This window comes from Euprymna scolopes, chromosome 46, assembly GCF_053919585.1.
Source record: "Euprymna scolopes isolate OS-2025 chromosome 46, ASM5391958v1, whole genome shotgun sequence".
Lineage (NCBI taxonomy): Eukaryota > Metazoa > Mollusca > Cephalopoda > Sepiida > Sepiolidae > Euprymna > Euprymna scolopes.
Genome location: NC_136527.1, coordinates 190,936,053 through 190,954,123, shown reverse-complemented (window position 1 = coordinate 190,954,123; position 18,071 = coordinate 190,936,053).

Sequence of the window (18,071 nt, the reverse complement as noted above, 5' to 3'; positions counted from 1 at the left end):
CTTTTCCCATTCAGCCCTATTAAGGCCAAAATCATTTGGGACTGTGATAATGAGCGCAGTTCTTTCGGGCTTGTTCTATATTACAATATCTGGTTTGATAGGTCTGTCTTTTATCTAGCTGCCTGCCTGTATGTCTTTGTCATAGAACACAATCACTTTTCCGTTTGATGTTATCGGTGGTGGTTCATGTTCCCAGATGTTCGTTGCTCTGTCAAGTTACATCTCGCCACAGATCTTACAATGGAGGTTCTTACATACTATATGGTGACGGACAGTGTAAAGGCCATCTGCCAATAAGATTGGGGATGCGGAAATTAGATGGTTTGGGCTCTCAATTGCTGAGTGGCAAAACCGGCATAGGTCATTTGCTTGTAGGCCCGCCAGTGTGAGTTCGAACATGTCTGACTAACCCTGATTTTTTAGACAAAGAAGATCCACACACTTCAGAAGTATGTGGCTTTTCTTTTTTTGTTTTATTTTACTTCAGTCGAAGTAAATCAAGGGGCCCACAACCTGGGACTAACCCTTGAAGTCTATATGAGATACATAGATATTCGAATGTTCAATTTAAGTTATTAATCTCTCAAACACTGAGTCAGTAAAGACGTTGAGAACATAATTTTCCTCTCCCCAATTAACCAGTGTGAGTTCTCATATGTCTGAATATTTCTGATTTTCTAGAAGAAGAATATCCACACACTTCACAAATATGTGGCTTTTCCCCAGTGTGAATTGCCTCATGTCTCACTAAATTTGATTTTTTAGAAAAAGAAAATGCGCACACTTTACAAGCATGTGGCTTTTCCCCAGTATGAGTAATCTTATGACTGACTAAGCTTGATTTTCGAGAAAAAGAAGATCCACACACTTCACAGGTATGTGGCTTTTCCCCAGTGTGAGTTATCATATGTGTGACTAAGCCTGATTTCTGAGAAAAAGAAGACCCACACACCTCACAAGTATGTGGCTTTTCCCCAGTGTGATTTCTCATATGTAAAACTAAGCCTGATTTTCGAGAAAAAGAAGCTCCACACACTTCACAAGTATGTGGCTTTTCCCCAGTGTGAGTTCTAATATGTGATACTAAATCGGATTTTTCAATACAAGAATATCCACACACTTCACAAGTATGTGGTTTTTCCCCAGTGTGAGTTCGCATATGTCTGACTAACTCTGATCTTCGACAAAAAGAAGATCCACACACTTCACAAGAATGTGGCTTTTCCCCAGTGTGAGTTCTCAAATGTGATACTAAATCTGATTTTGCAGAATAAGAATATCGACACACTTCACATGTATGTGGCTTTTCCCCAGTGTGAGTTCTAATATGTGTGACTAAGTAGGATTTGGTAGAAAAAGAAGATCCACAAACTTCACAAATATATGGCTTTTCCCCAGTGTGACTTCTAATATGTCTCACTAAAGACAAATATGTTGCTTTACCCTTTTTTTTCATTTTTCCCCCAGTGTGAGTTCTCATGTCTGAATATATCTGATTTTCTAGAAGAATATCGACACACTTCGCAAATATATGGCTTTTCCCTAGTGCGAGTTATCTTATCTTAAGCTAAGACTGATTTACTTGAAAAAGATTCACACATTTCACAGATATGTGGTTTTTACTCACTGTGAATTCTCATATGTTTCACTAAATTTGATTTTTCGGAACAGGAATATCCACACAGTACAAACAAATGGCGCTTTTCCCCAATGTGAGTTCTCATATGTATGACTAAGTATTTATTTTGTAGGACGAGAATATCCACACACCTCAACAGTATATGGCTTTTCTGGAATGTTAATTATCATATGCATTACTATCTGTTATTTTCAGAAGTGGCTTTTCCCTTTTTTAGTTTTTTTTCCTTTGAAGATTGTAACGCTGGGTATGGGGCAGCCAAACCACCTGCCAACATTGGCGTGTTTTTTATTGAAATAAACCAAGAGCTCTTTTTAGTATTCTAATTGTTCCCTTAAGTGTAATTGTCTAGAGTTCTCATATATTTCACTTATAATGATTTTTCACAAGAATACCTGCACTCTTCTTACTTATAATGATTTTTCACAAGAATACCTGCACTCTTCTTACTTATAATGATTTTTCACAAGAATACCTACACTCTTCTTACCTATAATGATTTTTCACAAGAATACCTACACTCTTCTTACTTATAATGATTTTTCACAAGAATACCTGCACTCTTCTTACTTATAATGTTTCTTCACAAGAATACCTGCACTCTTCTTACTTATAATGATTTTTCACAAGAATACCTACATTCTTCTTACTTATAATGATTTTTCACAAGAATACCTGCACTCTTCTTACTTATAATGATTTTTCACAAGAATACCTGCACTCTTCTTACTTATAATGATTTTTCACAAGAATACCTACACTCTTCTTACTTATAATGATTCTTCACAAGAATACCTGCACTCTTCTTACTTATAATGATTTTTCACAAGAATACCTACACTCTTTTGACTTATAATGATTTTTCACAAGAATACCTGCACTCTTCTTACATATAATGTTTCTTCACAAGAATACCTGCACTCTTCTTACATATAATGATTCTTCACAAGAATGTGGCTTTTCACCATTGTACATTCGCATGTGATTTACTAACGTTGATTTTTTTCATTGACATTTGTTTAGTAAAACAAGAATGTCTTCACACTTCATAAGAATTTCTCAAGTGTTAAATGTTTAACAAAATTTGATGCTTTAGAACAAGAATTTCAACAAACTTTACAAAACAATTACAATTTACATGAATGTCGCATTTTTCTAGTGTGAATTCTACAATGTTTTCCACACATTAGGGAAACATTAGTTTCATCTTTATTGCAATTTTATTATTAAACTTGAAGATAAGAAGCTTTTAAGATACAAAATATTTACCCACACCTTTATATATTTAAACCGAGTGATCTTTGCAAATTGCTACATCAAAGAATTTAGCTTTTATAAGGTATTAGTTTTCTTTCACAAAATATTTCTTAGTTCTATAATTTTCGAGTGTTGTAGAAAATACCGTCTTCTTACAACGATATAGTTTTATTTTTATAATTTTTTTGTTAGTGTTATAGTTTCTAGTGATGTACAAAGTATTGTCTCTTAAAACCACATACTTTTCTTTCTACAAAATTTTCTTACCGCTATAAAACTATAGAGCTGTAAAAATATTGTCTTACTTCTATAAAACTATAGTGCAATATAAATATTGTCTTAGTGCTATAAAACTATAGTGCTGTAAAATAATGTCTTCTTTAAGCCACATACTTTTCTTTCTACAAAATCTTTCTTAGTTTAATACTTTCGAGTGTTGTAAAAAATATTGTTTTCTTAAAGCCACATACTTTTCTTTCTACAGAATTTTTCTTAGTTTAATAGTTTCGAGTGTTGTAAAAAATATTATCTTCTTAAAACCACATACTTTTCTTTCTACAAAATCTTTCTTATTGCTATATTTTCGGGTGTTGTAAAAATATTGTCTTCTTAAAACCACATACTTTTCTTTCTACAAAATCTTTCTTATTGCTATATTTTCGAGTGTTGTAAAAAAATATTGTTTTCTTAAAGCCACATACTTTTCTTTCTACAAAATGTTTCTTATTGCTATATTTTCGGGTGCTGTAAAAATATTGTCTTCTTAAACTCACATACTTTTCTGCAATTTGATCTCTTATTTCCTTTTGTCTCTATTCAACAAAAATATTTTACCTTTTCGGGTGCTGTAAAAAATATTGTCTTCTTAAAGAAGAACACACACTTTTCTTCTACAAATTTTTTATAAGTTTTATAGTTTCTGATGCTGTAAAAATATTGTCTTCTTAAAGAAGAACACACACTTTTCTTCAATTTGATATTTGATGACCTTTTGTCTCTATTCAGCAAAAATATATTACCTTTAAGATGTGTTATGTTTTCACCAATGTTTCACAAAATTCATTAAAAAGTATAATCTTGCAGCAGATGTCGGTGTACTCTTTCAAATGAAGTAATAATTGTGTATAGGATGATGCTTAGGAAAATGAGACTCCATTAAAATTAAATAATAGCGTCCAATCAGGAGCATCTGCAAAAGTAAATGAAATTCAATATTTTTAATATTTGTATTCAAATATTAGTATTATGTTTGTTTATTGTAATTAATATTATTAGATTGAATTCAATATCTAGATTAATTTAATCTAAAAAAAAGTTATACGAAAATAAACAGATATTTTCTAACTTGACACAGATCCACTCCATACAGGTGTTATTTTAAGATATAGTCCTGTTGAAATTATATCATTTTTTTATGACGAGCATTTCAGCCATGCCTTGCCCGGGTGTTTGGAAATGTAAGTTAAGCAAAAAAAAAAGTTTATTTTTAAAAACTTTGACTCCTATTACGACCCCTTAACATTTATTGTTTTTGGCTCAAATCAAGTTATTAAGTTATATCCATGTCAAAGGAACCTATCACAAATTTCAAGTTTTTGAACCACAAATTGGCGGAGTTCTTAAACCCAAAATTGGTTTGGTAGAGTTCTCAAAGGTCAAATCGTTGAATTTTGACCCCTTAACAGCAAAATTACTGGCTGGAAAAGGATTACAAAAATTTTCCCAAATCGCACTACCTTGTATATCAAATTTCGAGTCTGTAGACTGAAAATTGACAGAGTTACTGCATAGGGAAATGCACACAGACAGACACGTTCACTTTTATAAATACACAGATGTAAATCAAAATGAGAAGAAAAACATATATTACAATATGGATGGCAATGATTGATGAGAATGTACACAGACAGACACGTTCACTTTTATAGATACACAGATGTAAATCAAAATGAGAAGAAAAACATATATTACAATATGAATGGCAATGATTGATGAGAATGTAGTTGGGAGATTTGGACTTCATATCTGTCGTGGTTACCACCTGACGAAGGCCAGAGGAATAGTTGGCCAAAACGTTGTGAAACAATAACTAATAAAGATGAGAATAATAATCCGCAATAAATAAATTGATATAAATAATACTCATCTCAATAATGAATTCCAATTAAAATAATATATATATATATATATATATATATATATATATATATATATATATATATATATATATACCATTCCGTATGGACCCGACCATGGAAGATCAAATAATTAATAAACGTGGATTTTTAAGATAAAAAAATCCAACCTTGATCGCCTTTCGGGGCCCATGCCACAGTTGATAGAGATGTTGAATCTCTACATCTATTTAATTTAGTTATTTCCTTTCATATATTCATTCATATCTTCTGTTTACAATAAGTTTTATTGTGTAACGTCTATTAAACTGTTATTTCCTTTCATATATTCATTCACATCTGTTCATGTTTACAATATGTTTTATTGTGTAACATCTATTAAACTATGTTATTTCCTTTCATATATTCATTCATATCTGTTCCTGTTTACAATATGTTTTATTGTGTAACGTCTATTAAACTATGTTATTTTCCTTTCATATATTTAGTCATATCTGCTTCTGTGTACAATGTATTTTATTGTGTAACGTCTATTAAACTATGTTATTTCCTTTCATATATATACCTGCACTCTTCTTACTTACACCCATATAATTCAATATTTACATATTAAATATAGTATATCACCAGCTAATTGAGTTTCAGTTACAGAAATGGCAGAAACATTGTAGAAATATTTAAAGGCCAACATCTTGTCTTTGATTATTTTTAGGAAAACCTAGTTGTAAAAAGTTTGTAAATTTTGTTAAACGAAAACTGCAATTTACTTGATGCTGGTATTATTAATGTGTAGATCCGTAAAAAAAAGCCGCTGTAACCTTTTTTCATATTTTCATCTTGGTTTTATTAAAAAGTTTTTTCTGAAGTAAAAATATAATTTCCTATCATCGCATGCAATCTCTTATAAAGTCGTAAAAAATGCAGCAAAAACTTGCGCAGCTTACAACTATCATTGCATTTTCCTTTTTTGTAATGTTAACTAAATGTTGATGTTATTAATATTATAAGCTCTCTTACAGTAATAAAAAACTGTTGCCGCAGCTGTAAAAATTCCATTCTTGTTTTATTAGTCTCATTCTTGGTAGCTTTTAAAGGTTAAAGACTAATTTCTTAATAACCTTGCCATAACATTTACTTTTTAATTAAGTAAAAAAAGAAATTCGTGAAAAATATTAAATAATTTCAGCTCCTGTCTTTCCAAGCTACTCGAAAAATGTAATTCAAACCCTGTTTTTTCAATGAAAGTAGCAAGGACCAAGGTTTCATTAAAAAACAAACAAACAAACAACGTGTTTTTTTAAAAAATAAAGATTTTAAACTTCGGACATTACAGGTAAATTTAAAAAAACACTACATTTTTTGTTTTAAATTTGAATATATTATTTATTGATCTTTTATCTTCAATTTGTGATATATAACTCTTTGGTGAGTAAATTAATTATTTACTTTTTAATAGATATTTCAAAATGGGGGTGTTAATTCATTCGACCCCTGTCTTTCAAAGCTTATAACTACTCGAAAAATGTAATTCACACCCTAATTTTTTTCAATTAAAGGAGCAAGGACCAAACAACAAAAACGTGTTTAAAAAATAAAAAGATTTTAAACTTCGGACTTTACAGGTAAATTTAAAAAAAACACTATTTTTGTTTTAAATTTGAATATATTATTTATTGATCTTTTATCTTCCATTTGTGATATATAAAACTTTGGCGATTAAATTAATTATTTATTTTTTAATAGACATTTTAAAATGGGGGGGACGTGGATTAAAAAAAATGTTTGTTAAAAATATGTTCAGTTTATTGGAAAGAGCATAAAATTTCACATTATTTAACTATTACATGAAAATACAGAATGATATTTTATATGTTTTGTTTATTAAATTATTACATGAAAATACAGAATGATATTATATGGTATGTTTTGTTTTTTAAATTGTTACATGAAAATACAGAATGATATTTTATGGTATGTTTTGTTTATTAAATCGTTACATGAAAATACAGAATGATATTTTATGGTATGTTCTGTTTATTAAATAGTTACATGAAAATACAGAATGATATTTTATGGTATGTTTTGTTTATTACATTGTTACATGAAAATACAGAATGATATTTATGGTATGTTTTGTTTATTAAATCGTTACATGAAAATACAGAATGATATTTTATATGTTTTGTTTATTAAATCGTTACATGAAAATACAGAATGATATTTAATGGTATGTTTTGTTTATTAAATTGTTACATAAAAATACAGAATGATATTTTATAGTATGTTTTGTTTATTAAATTATTACATGAAAATACAGAATGATATTTATGGTATGTTTTGTTTATTAAATTGTTACATGAAAATACAGAATGATATTTAATGGTATGTTTTGTTTATTAAATTGTTACATGACAATACAGAATGATATTTATGGTATGTTTTGTTTATTAAATTATTACATGAAAATACAGAATGATATTTTATATGTTTTGTTTATTAAATTGTTGCATGAAAATACAGAATGATATTTTATGGTATGTTTTGTTTATTAAATTGTTATATGAAAATACAGAATGATATTTAATGGTATGTTTTGTTTATTAAATTGTTACATGAAAATACAGAATGATATTTTATATGTTTTGTTTATTAAATTGTTACATGAACATACAGAATGATATTTTATGGTATGTTTTGTTTATTAAATTGTTACATGAAAATACAGAATGATATTTTATGGTGTGTTTTGTTTATTAAATTATTACATGAAAATACAGAATGATATTTTATGGTATGTTTTGTTTATTAAATTGTTACATGAAAATACAGAATGATATTTTATAGTATGTTTTGTTTATAAAATTGTTACATGAAAATACAAAATGATATTTATGGTATGTTTTGTTTATTAAATTGTTACATGAAAATACAGAATGATATTTTATGGTATGTTTTGTTTATTAAATTATTACATGAAAATACAGAATGATATTTTATGGTATGTTTTGTTTATTAAATTGTTACATGAAAATACAGAATGATATTTATGGTATGTTTTGTTTATTCAATTGTTACATGAAAATACAGAATGATATTTTATGGTATGTTTTGTTTATTAAATTGTTACATGAAAATACAGAATGATATTTTATATGTTTTGTTTATTAAATTGTTACATGAAAATACAGAATGATATTTAATGGTATGTTTTGTTTATTAAATTGTTACATGAAAATACAGAATGATATTTTATGGTATGTTTTGTTTATTAAATTGTTACATGAAAATACAGAATGATATTTTATGGTATGTTTTGTTTATTAAATTATTACATGAAAATACAGAATGATATTTTATATGTTTTGTTTATTAAATTGTTACATGAAAATACAGAATGATATTTTATGGTATGTTTTGTTTATTAAATTGTTACATGAAAATACAGAATGATATTTTATGGTATGTTTTGTTTATTAAATTATTACATGAAAATACAGAATGATATTTTATATCTTTTGTTTATTAAATTGTTGCATGAAAATACAGAATGATATTTTATATTATGTTTTGTTTATTAAATTGTTATATGAAAATACAGAATGATATTTAATGGTATGTTTTGTTTATTAAATTGTTACATGACAATACAGAATGATATTTTATGGTATGTTTTGTTTATTAAATTGTTACATGACAATACAGAATGATATTTTATATGTTTTGTTTATTAAATCGTTACATGAAAATACAGAATGATATTTAATTGTATGTTTTGTTTATTAAATTGTTACATGAAAATACAGAATGATATTTAATGGTATGTTTTGTTTATTAAATTGTTACATGAAAATACAGAATGATATTTTATGGTATGTTTTGTTTATTAAATTGTTACATGACAATACAGAATGATATTTTATGGTATGTTTTGTTTATTAAATTGTTACATGAAAATACAGAATTATATTTCATTGTATATTTTGTTTATTAAATCGTTACATGAAAATACAGAATGATATTTTATGGTATGTTTTGTTTATTAAATTGTTACATAAAAATACAGAATTATATTTTATTGTATATTTTGTTTATTAAATTGTCACATGAATATACAGAATGATATTTTATGGTATGTTTTGTTTATAAATTGTTACATCAAAATACAGAATGATATTTAATGGTATATTTTGTTTATAAATTGTTACATGAAAATACAAAATGATATTCTATGGTATATTTTGTTTATTAAATTGTTACATGAAAATACAGAATGAAAAAAAAACCTAAAGAAAGCAAAAGTCAATTATCCTCTGCCACAAGAATTTGAATCTTCGAACAATTACATGTCTTGTTGACCGTTAACCGGCCATTAAATGGGTGATCATTTTACGATAAATTTATATAGCAAAGTGATACCTCACGAAAATCTTAAATAATAATTATATTTTTAAAAAATTCTTTGCGGATATTTTTAAGGTTATTGAAACTTATTAGCCAATAAAAGTAGATTTAGAATTTTGAAGTGATGGCCACTAAATGGGTGATCATTTTATGTAAACTTTATAGATTCTTAAATCCAAAATATTATATAAAATATTAATAATAATACTAAATAAGTACATTAAATAATTTCTAAAAATATTTAAACAATCAAAAACCGCTAAAACAATTTTTGTGCTAAGTTGTCTAACAATTCAACCATATTTGAAAATTAAATTATCGTGTTTATGATAAACATTATTATTTTCTCAGAAATCACATAAGTTTTACTAAAAATAAACAAAATTCTGATTTTTAAAAAATCTTAATGTCAGATTGAATAATATTTTCTTCGGAGATTTTTATTGCAATAAAAAAATAAACTTATTTATTGTTTAACATTATTGTAAAAGTTATTGGATGGATTTTTTGAAATTGTAAACAAAAAAGAAGAAGAAAATAACTTACCTTTCATTCCAGGAATTCAATACGAAAAAAAAAAGAAGTGAAGTGAATTAGTTTTGTTTTTTTTTTTCCTTTGTGTTCAAAATAGAAAATTTGTTTTGTTTTTTTAGGATTTCTTTAGTAAATTGATACAACTTTTGTTTTGTGTGTTCAATTCATTAAGAAAATAAAATATATGAAAATATAAAAGAATCAAAATTAAAAGATAAAAACACGATTTAAATGTGAAATTATTTAAAGAAACAAATCAATTGCTAAAGAACAAAGAACTCAAGGTCACCGTAATAGCACGGTGTCATCATTATTTTGTTCCACGTGAAAAAATGTCTGTTAATTAGTTAAATGTTCGAAATGTTTTGCTACAAAATGTTTTACAAGCAAGTTTAGATTAAAACTTGTCAACATTTCATGCTTGTTGTGAGTTCTTTATTAAATTTCTTTTTTTTATTTTATTTTTATTTCTTTAGTAAACTTATTCTTTGTATCTTTATTTTATTAAAATATACAAAATGCATGAAGATATAAAAATCAGATTTAAGCGGACGTGCGTAAACACGTACACACAAAACTGGGGGGGGGGGGGGCAGGTCAGTACTTTTTGACGGACCGTCTTTTTAAAAATCTACCAAAAATCAGGTAATTATCCGATCAATACGAAATTTTCAGCGATTGTTAGGAGAAGAATGAACTTTATAACAGTGTACTTATTTTTCATAAACGATATTTATATATATATATATTTTTTTTGCTTACACCCCCCCCCTTGTTTTGAAGTGGGAACAAATATGCTTAAAATAATCATCTGAAACTGAACAAAACATATTGTGTTGTTGTAAGGGACAGAATTATAGATTAAAAAAAAAATTGTTTGCATACCTTATTTTGACGTCTGAATATCAGAACTTCGATTGTGTTTAATTATCCCGCTTTTGAGTTTTTAAGTGTGAAATTCGGTGAATATGTTAAGTAAAATAATTAATTTAAGTTAAGCAAAACAAAATTTTTTTTTTAATATTTATACGAAAAAAGCCATTTTAAAATTTTTGATAAATAAATTAACAATTTTTTTTTAGCGCGCCGAATAATGCATGACCATTATTAAACAGGGCATGCTTTGTTGAATAATCGATACAAAAAAAAATTCGATAAATATTGTGCCCTTTGTGTTAAAAATAGCATCATTTTTTTTCGATCCCGTTTGAAAACGTTTGCCGCCTTTCGAATACGGTGGACCAAACGCGCTGAAATAATTTTTATTTATTCTGCTTTAAATTGCCCCCCCCATTTTGGGGAGCCTGGCCCCCACACACATACACATTAAAAACCAAACTCATACAAATGGTCACCCATCTGGTACTGGCCAGCCTCAGCTTAATAATACATTGAAATTTTCGTCACTGGAAAATAAGTTTTTTTGGCCTGTTTGGTCTTCCATAGTTTTCTTATTATCAAACGAAAACGTAAACAGAGTCGATCTGAACTCTACGGCGACGCGAAATATCTGGTTACCTATATGAATAAGTGGAATTATTTGAAATTCAGGTAGTTATATTATAATATTTTTGCATATTCTCTTAGAAAATCATCCTAAATCTTAGTTAGACAATAAATAAATAAATTAATTATTTCAAAAAACCCTTAAATACGTTTTTTGTGCAAGACAAAAAATGTCAACTGTTAACTTTTTGAATTAAAAATAGTAGAAAAAGTTTTACATTATTCTGTTTTCTATATGATAAAATTCAGGGTTTTATCTTTCTGGAAAAAAAAAGTTACTCAGAAATAATGGATTTTAATAAATGTAATTTAGTTTTAAAAAAACAACAACAACAACTTGATTTTGCGGCCATTTTTGGCGGTGCCGGTGCCTATGCTAACCCAACCCACTAGCGAATTACGCATCGGCTCTGATCGACTGAGGAATCCATTATTAGTTTTACAAGGAAGGAATTTTCGTAGTCTTGCAGTTAAGTCCCGGCAAAGTTCGACAACACTTAAAGGGTCACATCAGTATTAACTGCAAGACTGACAGAATTTTTGCGTATGTGACCTATTTTTTAATTTAATTTATTTATTTTTTTAATTTATTTTGGCTTGAACTTTGCGCATGATATTCGTTATTATGATTTTTTCTTCTTTTTTTTTCTTATTTGTGTTTTGTTTTTGTGGCGGGGGGAAGGGACAATTTTTTTTGCCGGAGTTTATGTAATTATTAACAGAAAAATTGGTGAAAGTGAAAATGGAATCCGCGCGATTTTAAAATATTATTTGCAAGTTTAATTAAAGGTTTACTATGCGTGCGTTATTTTTTATTTAAAAATAAAAAAAAATAATAATTTCAAGTTCGGTTTATGATTGTTTTTGTATTTTTTTTATTTTTATTTGGTGGGGGGGGCGGATTTAATAAATAAACAAAATGAAAGCAAAGTAAGGCAAAACAAAACGAAACAAAAAATGTTGCTTATGCACTTATGTTACCGTTATTTTTTTAAATGGTTCAAGTACATCCCCCAATGTTTGGTGTGTTTCTAATTGTTTTTTTTTTTAATATTTGAACTTGTGCCCATACCCCCCACCCCCGGCACCAAAATTGAAAAATGCTAACAGTTATAAGCCTAACACAAAAACAGTAGTGTTCTCGCCGAGTAGTTTTTATTTAATTCAATGCTGAAGTAATGACATTATTTAGAAAACCATTCTTAACATGGGGACCAGAGAGTGTTGTGTACCTATTCTGTACTTTCACCTGACAATTTAATAAAAATAGGTATCGTAAAACTTTAATTGAACTGGAAAATACTATTTTAAAAAACGCGGGTACTTTCACGTAACAATTTAATAAGAACAGGTATCGTAAAACTTTAATTAAACTTGGAAGTACTATTTAAAATAATAGCGCGGATCAATAAGTGCACTAGCAATCATAACATTTCACTGTGTTTCGATCTACGACATTCCATGCGAGGTACGTACACGCTAAAGCTTTCTATGTATTTTTGTTTATTTCCACAAGTGCTTTCACCAATTTTAACTATAACGAAAACTTCGGCTATATATATATATATATATATATATATATATATATATATATATATATATATATATATATATATATATATATATATATATATATATATATATATATATATATATATCCATCCCCCGCCCGAAAAAACTAGATAAACCCATAATAACAAAACAATGCGCAAAGTTCAAGCCAAAATAAATAAAACAAAACTAGTCCACACACGCAAAAATGATTTCCTTGTAAAAATAATAACGGATCCCTCAGTTGAACAATGTACAACATTGGAGCCGACGCGTGATTCACTAATGGGGTAGCACTCGTGTACGTCACATTAGGTGTATCAGAAGTTTTGGACAAGTCGCTATTGAAATTTTTTCATTAAATAGACTCTCTATGTATACAGACTTCTAACAGTATGAAAATGTAATTTCAAACCATAAATTTTTGTTTCAATAAAATGAGGAAAGACCAAAATTTAATATCGTAAAAGGTTTCACCAAAAAAAATATACAATTTGTTTTTTCATCGGTTTTATTAAAAAAAAGTTCACAAAAAACAAAAAAAACGTAACTCATGTGGATATAATATATATATATATATATATATATATATATATATATATATATATATATATATATATATATATATATATATATATATATATATATATATATATATATATATCTAACTGTGAAAAACCTGTTTCAAATTATTAATATTTGATTGCTTCTGATGTTCCCGTAAGAACAGGAGAAGGTCAAAAAGTACCAAGATTTGAAAAGGGAGATAAAAATTTATGGAAGTTGTGCCTGTGGTGATGGGAGTTCTGAGGAATGTGACAAAAGGATTTAACAAATGGATTGAGAAAAACGGGATCCATGGCAATGCTGGAGTGCTTCAGAAGACTGCCTCCTTAAGGATCACCAGAATCTTGGAGAAAGCGCTGAAGGATTCAGAAAACAAAATGCTGATAATCTATGGTCATTTGTTATCAATATAAAATCGACAGAAACAACAGAATAAATAAATAATGTTAACGTGTCCCTGTCTTAATTCCTTACTGTAGATTTTGTATGTCAGGGCGTTCTTCTTGTGTGGTTATAAAACTTCTATAATGTACTTGTGATGTTAGGCTGTATAAGGGTGTTCACTTTGATCCAATTAAAATCGGATTTTTTCAATTATCAATTCTCCACAATTATCTGCGGCATTGCGATACAAACTCTATCTACGAGCACTCTCAGACTCATAAAGTATATTTGTGTGCAATTTTAAAACTATCTACACAGCTGTTTCGGATTCCATACAGAGCGAACCCACACGCATACACATACACATACACCCAGACGTACACAAAGCGCCTTTCATATATATATATATATATATATATATATATATATATATATATATATATATATATATATATATATATATATTCTAACAAGGGGGCTCGATGCTACCCGGGATTGAATAATGATCAGCAATTTAATTATATTTATATATTATATTCCATTTATTTTTTAAATGAAAGGATTTTTCAACCAAGTACTGTGTCTCCAACGTTTGTTTATCAGCCATTAAAATACCCGTATGCAAAAAGAATTCTCACTTTGATATGTACGGGAGTACGGAAGGGGAAAACCCGTTTCAATGAAGCCTAATCTCCCTTGTGTACGTTTCACATATTTCAGTAGAAGTCATTATTGTGCTACCATACTTGCAAAGTGTATATTTTTCATTTATGGATTTTGACCATTTACACATTGACCGAGCGACTTATTTTCGATTTTTGTTTTACTATCTTAGAGAAATACCAGAACTTTCTTTTTTTTAATTTCTTTTAAACACCGAAAAAAAAACAATGACTAAAATAGAATAACATATCCTCAGCGTCCAATACGGAATGGAATATTATAAGCATAAATTTCGAAAAAAAAAAAAAGGATATACACTTTGAACGTTACAGGTAAATTGGCAAGAAAACTTTTCTTTTTTTTGTTTGAAATTTGAATATTATATTTATTGACCTTTTATGTTCAATTTGTGATATATTAAACTTTGTTACATTAATTAATTATGTAAATCTAAATAGAAATTTCAAAATGGGGGAATTAAAAAAAAAACGTTTGTCTTAAATATGATATTCGGTTTATTGGAACGAGCATAAAATTTCCCATTGACCCTGAAAATACCGTAAAAATTGAATCCATAGATAAATTTTAATAGATTTTTAAAGTTAAAAAATTGAAAAATATTTAACTCGTAAAAATCAATTGATTTCATTACATAAAAATGGCTGCCTAGAAGCGTGTCGGTACTTTGTAAACACTGGTTTTTGAAAGATAAAAAATAATATTTCTATTACGTTTTATACAACTTTAATAGTTTATTTTGGAAGTATAATCCACCCAAGAAAATAAATAAACCATTTTTAAATGTGAAATGACGAGTTTTTATGTTATTCACAGTTTCGTGTTGGGGTGTCAAAAATTCCCTCAAAATGCTGATACATCAAGTACATGGGTGACTTGTGGCCTTTGTAGTGGTAAAGGATACGTTCAGGCGTAATTTTCTAGCACGGTAGAGAGAGCCTTCTTTCTTTGCAGCAGCCGTGGCAATGCCCTTAATATACCTGTTTTAATTCATGTTCCCTGTGAACGTTACGCCGATGAGTTTGAACGAAATTATACCGAATTTCAACAAGGAAAGCCTTAATTTTCCATAATAATAATGCTACACATGGCTGTTATAAGTACACAGAAAATGAACAGTTACTACACTTTCATTTTAGTGTTCTGTCTCCGAAGACATATACGAGGGGCGGGCCCCTGACCCAATTCCAGTTGTCTGATCTAGCTGAAATTTTGCATGTGTAATGATTTCTATCTCTACGAGTTATGAAGCAAATTACAGCTCTGAACTTCTTGTGGTTTCTGTTTTACAGGTGTTTGAACTGAGTCAGGTGTGAAATGGAGCCTGTTGAATGTCGAGCAGTGATCCAGTTTTTGTATTTGAAAGGACTCACACCACAGGAGACTTTTGAGGAAATGAAAGAAACTTATGGTGATAATGCCCCATCATATGACCTTGTAAAACGCTGGCATCGTGAATGCAAACATCGCCGGAAGTCTGTGGAAACAGCTCCCACACCTGGTCGCCCCCTTCTGCCATTGAAGAGGCGTCTGTCAGTCAAGTTGAGGCTACCATTTTGGAAGATGGGCGCATTATTATTCGCCAAATAGTCCAAGATGTCAAGATTAGTACAGGATCTGTGGAAACTATAATTCATGACCATTTGCATATGCATAAGGTGTCTGCCAGATGGATTCCCAGGTTACTAACACCATTCCAGAAGCGAGAACGCGTCGAGTGCTCGAAGATGAATTTGGAGATGTGCCGAGAAGATGAGTCAAATTTTTTGTAAAGACTGATTACACAGGATAAAACCTGGGTTCATCACTATGCTCCAGAAACGAAAGCCCAGTCAATGAGTGGAAGCACTTGGGCTCATCAACTCCAAAAAAAGACAAGGGTGCAGCCCTCCGCTGGCAAGGCCATGCTTACTGTCTTCTGGGACTAGGATGTATTTCCTGGCAAAGGGTACCACAATTACAGGATCCTATTATACTTCACTTTTGAGGAAATTAAAGGAAGCTATCAAAATCAAGATGCGGGGCAAGATCAGCAAAGGTACCCTCTTCCTGCAGGACAACCTCCGGCCCACAACTAGCATGTCGCCAAATCAGAGGCACCGGCGTGTGGTTATGAAATCCTTCTTCATCCTCCCTACTCTCCTGACCTTGCACCCTCTGACTTTCAAATCTTCCCAGCCAGGAAGTTGCTTTTTTATGAAAGCGTTTCCCAGATTACGCAGTCTTTATTTCTGAAGTCACGTCGTGGTTGGAGGACGAACCTGGGGTGTTCTACAAAAATGGTCTCCAGAGCAGTATCAAACGAGGGAAGAAATGCATAACTCTGGGTGGTTTCTATGCAGAGAAAGACTAATAACTGTGCCAATTTTCGTTGCTCTACTGTTATGGGAAGTGGATCAGGGCATTACTTATTGCACGCCCCTCGTATATATTTCATGAAAACGTATGCAAACATCGACAGTTAAATAAAATGACATTACTGAGTGGCGGCGTCTCAGCTATTGGAATCAGCTACTTTCCTATCAAAGGAGGAGGTAATGCCTGGGAATGTGTAATTCATGACAAGTAAAGCCTTTATGTATCTCCACCAGATTCATTACTGAGTGGTGGCGTCTCAGTTATTGGAACTCAGCTACTTTCCTTTCAAAGGAGGAGGTAATGCCTGGGAATGTGTAATTCATGACAGGTAAAGCCTTTATGTATCTCCACCAGATTGATGATAATGCGAAACATGCCTGACGTGGACATCAGAACCAAAAACAGGAAATTTATCGTAAATTTAAAAAAATCAGGTTTGATAACAATAATGTAATCATGTTGATAATAATAAGTTGAAAATTTCGTAATGTAATCATGTGTTTATAGTTCTATTTTCTTGGTTTAAATCTAATTTTGTCATTTGACTGATTTCGCCGTTTGTGCAATTCCTTTCTCTTATTTGAGTTGTTTATTTGAAATATTCAGTTTTGTAATGTTTTTATAGGACAATTATTTGAATTATTTGGAATACTGTTCACATGTTAAATAACAGCTGTCCTACTAATAAAAATAACGATTTGTTCAATATTAGAAAAAATAAGCCTTTTTTTAAAATATATTTACATATTTTATTTTATTTTACTTTTTAGGTGGCTTGGGCTTTCACCAGCTGAGTGACAGAATCTGCATTGGTCGTTTTTTACAGACCAGCCATTTTCTTAAATCCATTTGTGAGCAAGCCTTGGTTTTGTGAAAGTATAATTAATCGTTCTTCATCAAATGGAAATTTGTCACTTTTAAGCCATTGTAGTTAGGCTTTCTTGTCAATGTAGCTCTGGTTCAATTCTTCCATTAACCTCCCTGCTCTCTTATATTGTTGCCATCCTTCTAGTCTTGTCTTCAGTTCCCTTTTTGTATACTCCTGTCTCTTCTTTCGC